Raw genomic sequence first — 8,211 nt, 5'->3', positions numbered from 1 at the left:
TCCAGCTCAACGACTTGACGGTCAATCAGGTAACATCAAACCTCACTGGGTATTTTATTCAAACATGACAATAGATTTTTCTGAGTACTGCTTGTAGATCCACTGGCAGCCTTATGATGAGGGGGAGATGGATGATGAGGGTGATAGAGACGAGTACACTTATACTCTCGCGCTTACTCAGAGGCGGATAGCTTTTGAAAGTCCAACTGAGGTTGAGCTTTATTTAGGGGAGAAAGTCACTCTTCAGTGGCACTTTACTCAGCTGGTGCCTCGGCCTCCTCCTTCTCATATGCATTCTCCTCTTCTGTCACCCGATATTGATGAATTAAGGGTAGGGATCCCTACATTGGGATTGACCTTGGCTAATTGGAATTATCAAGTTCCTCTATTTAGAGACAGTTTTTGTTTGCCTGACTTGAGAGGGTCCTATGGTATTCTTCCGAACTTTGCCCCACTTGGTGTTCTTTTCTTCTTTTTCTTGTTTTGACAGTTTTGTTTTCTTTTTTCCTTACAGTATCCAAATCGTTGCCTGATCCTCGGTACATATGTAATGCCTCCTTCATATGGTTGTGGCACGAGCTCTCGCCCTTCTGAGAGTACTAGTGTTGGTCTTCGCATTGTCGGAATAGGTGATCTCATCCTACGATATCAAGGATGGACTACACCTTCCATGTCAGATGCCAGTCTTCAAACTGCTCTCCCTGCTTATAAAATTTGTTATCATGACTTGGGGCTCCTACTTCCTTTTGATAGGGTACGTCACCTTCCTTCTTTTGTCTTTGTTTGTTTCCCTTAATCTTGATGTTGACTCTTTGTCCTTTGTTACAACAGATCAGTGCAAAGCGATACGCTGACATGCGCTGGATGCAGACAAGCATGAACACGGTACTCTTAGAGCAGACATGCTACATTCAATAGCTAGTGGGTGCTTTCTTCCCTTCTTTCATTTTGTTTCTGTTCTTTTTTTTCCTTGAGACCTTACCTTCTTGAAATGAACTCACCCCCACCCTCACTAGAGAGTCTTGGGATCACTTTCAGGATTGCAGCTAGATTTACTCAGTGGAGAACCGACATCTTCAGAGATAGTTGGTAACTGTGGGACTTGTCCCTGCTCTATTCGTGCCACAGGAAGATGATAGCGAGGATGATGATGATGGTGGTGATCAGGATGACGATGGTGATGATAAGGGTGAGCCAGATGCCGAGGATGAGACTTTATCCTCTAGTGATGAGAATTAGTCTTCCTTCCCCCTTTTATTACATACATTTTTCTTTATTGTATTTTATGGTTTGAAGGAAGAAATACTGGATGACTATTGATTGATTTCCTTTTTTTTATTGTGTTTTAGAACAAAAAATATGTTAATCACCTTAAGACACTTACTTTTCCTTTGCAATGCATAATTCCCGATATTTTCAGTTACTTTTTTTTATCTTTACATGCATGGAAATGTTAAGGGAGTAAGGGACATCAAGCCAATGGGTGGAACCAACACAGCCTAATAATGTTACCCCGTAATTATATATTTCATCCATAGTTCGTCTAACAAGCTTATGACTCTTAGTGTTAACTCTTCTGGTGGTCGAACCTTTGCTTCTGATGTTCTTGGTAGCAAGCGGAATTACACATGCACAAGGTGAGGCAAGTAGAAGGTGGTATGGGTTAGACCCATTAACCTTACGTAATGATATCCTTGAGTCTTGATGATTGGGGCTTCCGCATTCCACCAATGGCAATCCCACTGAATTTTTTGGTATGTTCTTTCTTCCAAATACTTTTTGTAATCCTTGATCGTGTGGAATTCCTTCGTCTCTCTTCGGATTTGGAAATGTTTTGGTTGAAGCTCGGCACTGGACATTGGTTTGACCAACCGTAAGCTTTCCAGTAACCATATCTGCAATATTATGGGTAATCCCATGCAATAGTCTGTTCCATACTTTTGAGAAACACTCATTCCATCTAGGCCCTTGAAAGTCTCTACCAGTACTGTAGGGACGATGTCGCATCCATCCAAGAGTTGTCAAATAAGGTTTACAATTATGGGGGGAACGCCCTTCTTCGGAGTATGCAACAAATATCTCCCGATCATGCAAAAGAGATATGCTATCCTCCTATTCTTCTATTGGATTCCTTCGACACCTTCTTGTCTGGAGAAAATCCCTGCTACTTTTAGAATATCCACTTTTCCATAATTCAATCATGACTTATTTGACTTCCCTCTTGGTCCACCCAAAGAAATCTTGTAAAGCTTCTTCATAGTTGCTGCACAAGGGGGTTAAAAGAGTCTCCCTGGAGGTGGTGAGAGCATGCAAACTCAGAATTCTTCAATTGTGGGTGTTGTCTTCACTTCTCCAAATCTAAAAACATGTAGTTCTGGATCCCAACATTGGTGTGCTTGTCGAAGCATATCATGATGAATCTCCATACACATGATCCTTCCTAAGACCGGCAATCGGACATCATCCAAAATGGTCAGATCCTCTGAAGTCATGTTGATGGTCCATTGCCGCAGAATCTTATCAAGGGTTGCTTTCTTTGGGGGATGCATGTGGCCTGCACTCAACCAAAGAACTTTCTCAATAAACTAGAAAAGGTCCCTTTCCTTTTTCTTTCTCTCTCTCTTTTTTTTTTTTTTTTTGTTTTTTTAAGACTCAAGGAATGGTTAGCTCGTACTAGTAACACATAGAAGGATGCCAGGTGGTAGAGATATATATATATTAACTGAGATATCGGATGGCAGATTTATGAATGGTAGAGATGTCAGATGGTGAATTTAGGAACATGCCCCTGGAAATGGGTTATTGAGACCGCACTTGAGCATGCCAAGTTGTTTACGTATCTTTTAAAAAGGAATTAGGTCAGATGTAGTTCGTGTAGGCCAGACGGCTATACATAATATTTTTTAAGTTGGTCCATATTGATAAGGCCTTTACATCTTCTCCGTCAAGATCCATGAGATGAACAGCCTACCAAGTTAGGGTTTCCTTCACGTGGTAATGTCCGCTCTAATTAGGCCTGAACTTGCCCCTTGGGTCATGGATGGGTGTTCTTTGTTCTCGAAGAACCAAATCTGAGGGCATGTGGTACTCAACATCTGCATATGATATTTTCTTTGATGAACTTCGCTACCTTCGCAGTTGTCAGGATAACATAAGACTGCGCCTCCACCCATTTGGTGAAACAATCTATGGCGACGAGGATGAATTCATGCCTGTTGAATGCTTTTGGAGCCACTTTTCCTATTATATCAATGCCCCATGTGGAAAATGGTCGAGGAGCATTTAGTAAATGAAGCTCCATCGGAGGAATGTGAATAATATTGGCAAATATCTTACAATTGTGACACTTTTTTGATGAATGCGGTGCAATCTTCTTCCATAATTTCCTAGTAGTATCCCAATCTTAGGATTTTCTTGGCGAGCATCCTAACATTCATGTGTGGTCTACAGATTCCTTGATGGATCTCTTCCATGATTACTTGAGCTTGTTCCTCATTTACGCACAACAATGTATGCCATCGTAAGACCTTTTGTACAATAGGTCTCCTTAGAGCATGAATTGCATGGCATATTTTTGTAACCGCTTCTTTTCACCCATTGTAAAATATTCAGGGTACTTCCTGTTACATCCATAACCAAATAATTATTAATTTACACCTGTGTGTAGGGGCGGAGCTCTATTATGTTGGGGACCTCTGGAACATCACCATGAAACCAACCTATAAGATCTTCAATATGTCGGATGGTGAGCCTGTTGAGGAGAGGTTTCTCAATAGGGATCGAGGAAGGTTCATCAATGATTCCGCACATGTCAACCTTCCCCCGGGACCACCCCCCTTGGAGGAATGAAGGTATGTACAATTCATAATATTTTAATTCCAATTATACCTCTGGGAGAATTGGTGTACCAACCTCCTCCATTGATGCCCATTAATACCCCCCATTGGTTGGGACCCACCCATAAGGATCTTAGCATCTTGGGGGCCCCTGAACTGCCAATCTGGGACTGGCGGATCATGCATGAGCCGCCAGCCCATGATCTGCCAGATGTCAGAATTATCTATGTGAGGCCAAGGGCAGCTTGGTTCGACCATGCCTTGGCCCAGGGCTTAGACAAGGTTTAATTTAGGGTATTTGGGACCCAAGGGACTCACTATGGGTTACAAGCCATGAACCTATGACCCATTTAGGCTACACCTTAAAGTAAACCCATTTTTTTGGACGTTAAACCCATCCCCAAGCCAAACAATACCTAGACCACTTATATAACCCAACCAAACCCTATTCCTCCTCATTTCACTCATATCATAACCCTTGAGGGAGCTGAAAATGTGGAGAGCAAACCAAAGAGGGAGAAGGAGGAAGAAAAGAGAAGGAGGGAGATAAGAGGGTCTCCACCTCCATTTGAGCTAGCCTTGAGCTCACATCTCTTCCCCAACCAGCCCCTCACTCACCAATGGAGTAGGAGTCCATGGAAAGGTTGTCCTATAGCCCAAGCTCAGCTTAGGAACTCCTTCTCTTGCTATTCTTGACTGGAACTCATTGTAAGCCATCACTTCCACCTAGTTTTTATGCTAAACTATATAGATTTCATGTATTGATGTCCAATCCATGCTCCAACCAAGGGGCTTTCATTTCTAAGAACCTAGCCCACTGATTATGCCTTGATTGAACCAATTAATGCCCAAGAAGGGACCAATCCCTCAGCTCTTACCTTAGATAACTTGGAAACCCAATTGAAACACCATTTCCATGGATGTTGGGTGCTTGGGTCAAGCTCCAGCCCATTAGGTACTAATTGGAGTCATATCCACTGACCTAATGGCTCCATTAGGGACCCTTGACACCCCCATATTGTCCCCAAAGAACCCTTGGCCATTGGCACCAGTTTGGATGGCATCCGAGCTGAATACAACTCTCTCAGACTCTAGCGGACGATGGATGATCTGCCAAGTTATATAGGGCATCATTCGCCAAGGCCAAAATACCCTGTTTTGGTGGTTCCAGCTTTGGGACTTCATTTGGGTCACCTCTCACTTGTTGCATACTTCTATTATGACATGTTAGGCTAACATACGCATGTGGGAGAGATGTACATTGCACGGGAGCCCTTCTCTCCTACGCGTGGAACTCGGTGAGTAGATCGAATACTTGAACTATTTTACAGCATGTTTCTCACTAGGCATCCTGCTAGTAGTGCATGCTGATAGGCTGTGTGTATGATATTTATGATTGCTCCATCTATAATATGTTTAATTAATGGAATCGGACTTCATATGCAAGGAAACATGATGAGCTATGCATGTTGATAATATTGAGAAGGAGATATGTATATTGTAGGATGCTTCACATATAATTCTTTATATTGATTAATTTATGGAATTGATTCGGGTGGTGACCGGCCGACCGTTATTTCGGTATTACACCCTCCGTATTGTTATTTGGTGTGGGTATAAGCTGGACAGATAAGAGGGTAGTGACCTCCAGATTAGGCACTATGGACTCGATCTCCAGACTACACTCGCACAGTGTGGGATTGTAATTTTAAATATTGCATTCAATAGTTGTTTGTTGGCTAGGAATTGATGTACCTAGTACTACGACCCTTCCGACAGGGGTGTAGGTGTCGGGCAAACCCATGGGTGCCGACCGTATTTTGGGATAGCCCACCGTGAAGTCATCGTTGTATTTCAGTGATGCCAGGACGGGGTTTGTATTAGGGGCTCGTGGACAACTCGGTGAATGGGTCCAGTCTCGTAGGTTTCCTTGATAACATGGGATTGACAAGGTCAGAATACCATCCGTTTCTATGGCACCATTATTATCATCCATTTATGGCACCGTTATTGTCATCCATTTATGGCACCGTTATTGTCATCCGTTTATGGCACCGTTAATTGTCATCCGCTTATGGTACCATTTGCCGACAATGTTGCTTATGTTATTGTAGTACTTGACTTGACGTAGAATCTTATTGCTAGGTGTGGAATTGGGTAAGAGCATTCATGCATCATCTGTGAGGAGCATACTTTAGCATGCATTGATGGTGTATCTATTGAAATATATTGTGGATGGTTTGATCGCTCGCTGGGCTTTGTAATCTCATCCCTCGGTAACCTTGATTTTAAATGTGGATACAGGGGCAGGGGACATAGTTGAGGGAGATTCGACGTCACCCTTGGGTGAGGACTTTGAGGCTTGGGGTGCTCAGCCAGAGTCAGAGCTGGCGTCGGATTATCTTTGCGATGAGTGCACCCATGAGGGTTATTAGTTTGAGCCTGGAGCTTACTTGGTTTGGATACCTCGTACTTATGGATTCAAGGATGAATGTAATAATGACTTAATACTTGACTTTCTTCTCTTACTCTCATTTGGAGATTAGTACTGGTGTTACACTTGTGAATTGAGGTATTTGTGTTAAACTGATTATGTTACTTATAAGATATCACTTAGAACTCCTAATCTATAGTGATCATTATGTATATATATTCTTCTGCCTTATCTCTGAATTTCTTCTTATTCATTGAATGAGAAGCCAGGTAATATACATGTCACAGTAAAGTATGTCAATCTTGTTACTAGGTGTGGAATACAGGGGTATTCCTATCACAATTCCCTCAGTTGCGGGATGGGGGTGTGACAGTATGGTATTAGAGCAACTTGTGCCCTATCATGTGCAGAACCAGACAAGCTCTATCTTGATCCATTCTATGCTAGGGTTCGAATGATAAAAATCTTAACAAGTATAATTAAGAAGACTAAGGTAGAAACCTATTGATGCTTGAAAATAGAAATTTCACTAGGTAGAGCTTAATTACATGTAGATAGGCCGTCCAAGGCCGACATAACTCAAGAAATAGTCAAGATAAAAAGAAAGAAAAGAGAAAAGTGCAATGTCCCCGTTCACTCTCTCTACCTCCTAGAACAGTAGATACTAAGCTGAAATAAAACTAAAAAGCATAATAACATAGGCAGCTCTTAAGACTGATCAGCTGCTTTCCCCTTTCCCTTGTCTTGTGCCAAGGCCGGCCCTGTCTTCTTAGTAGCAGATCTGTCCATCATCAAGCGGGACTCGATGTCAGCCAACCTTAGATCGGTGTCATCAAACCCCATATTCACTAGGGCCACTATGTCATTGTATTAGGCCTTAGACTTCTTCTCTATGGTAGAAAGCCTCTGCTACAACGCCTGCTCCATGGATGTAAACCTCAGCATCAGGTACCCTCAGCCTAGTGCATTCACCACGTCTCTCTCTTCCCCTGATGGAGGTGGCCCCTCAGGGACCTGGGAACTAGAAGCCCCAGCATCTCGACCTATAGTACTTGCACCTCGGCCTATAGTGGTACCACCTCTTCGTCCACGACCCCGTGTTGCAATGCTTGCCGAAGCTCGGGTAACTCTGGCCTCACTAACGATTGGAGGAGCCACTGCACCACCATCACCAACTCCGTCAGAACTATCAAAACTATCATCACCATCACCATCCCCTATTGGCCTCTCCAGAGATAAGTCCAAGCTCCCATCCCGCATCGTCATCTTCATCTTCGATAGAGTGGTTCTGCTGATAGGGGTGACACTCTTGCCCAGCCAATCATTACTTAAGGGAACATTAAACCGGCGAAGGATGCGAGTGATCAGCTTGGCGTAAGGCAAGTTGGCATCAGGCGGGTACTCACCACGACATCCCATAGTCCAGATGATCACATTAGGGAGACACAGTGGTATCCCCTTGTATAGGCAGTAAGCACAATAGCTCTGCATATTGGATACCTGTCAAGAAATAGAAAGCAAGAGTTAAAAAAAAAAATTTGATAAGTTGAACCAAGCCGAAATATGACTATATATATACAAAGCAAAGTGATTAAATAAATATAAATGGATAAAATTCTTACCTGATCCTTGTGACAGCCCAATGGGAGGAAGACAAGTTGCGCCAGACGTGCGAGGATGCGAAGGGAAGGGAAGTAATCCTTGATAAGGAGATGAGTGGTGATTCCCTCCAAACCTAGGACCTTGACCATGGCAGTGTACTTGTCATCAGTAAGGAAGGATGTGCAATCACTCCCTGGGGGTCCATATTTTCAGGAGCTGGCCATGGATACACCTAACAACTCGCCCAACTCGGCTGTAGTAATGGCAATATCCACCCAGGTGACTCGAGTGGTGAGTCGATGCCCCGCAGTGCCAATTTCCTCCAAGTCCAGGTTGGCG

This window comes from Telopea speciosissima, chromosome 2, assembly GCF_018873765.1.
Source record: "Telopea speciosissima isolate NSW1024214 ecotype Mountain lineage chromosome 2, Tspe_v1, whole genome shotgun sequence".
Lineage (NCBI taxonomy): Eukaryota > Viridiplantae > Streptophyta > Magnoliopsida > Proteales > Proteaceae > Telopea > Telopea speciosissima.
The sequence above is the reverse complement of the archived record's forward strand: the minus strand, read 5'-3'. Positions refer to the sequence as shown.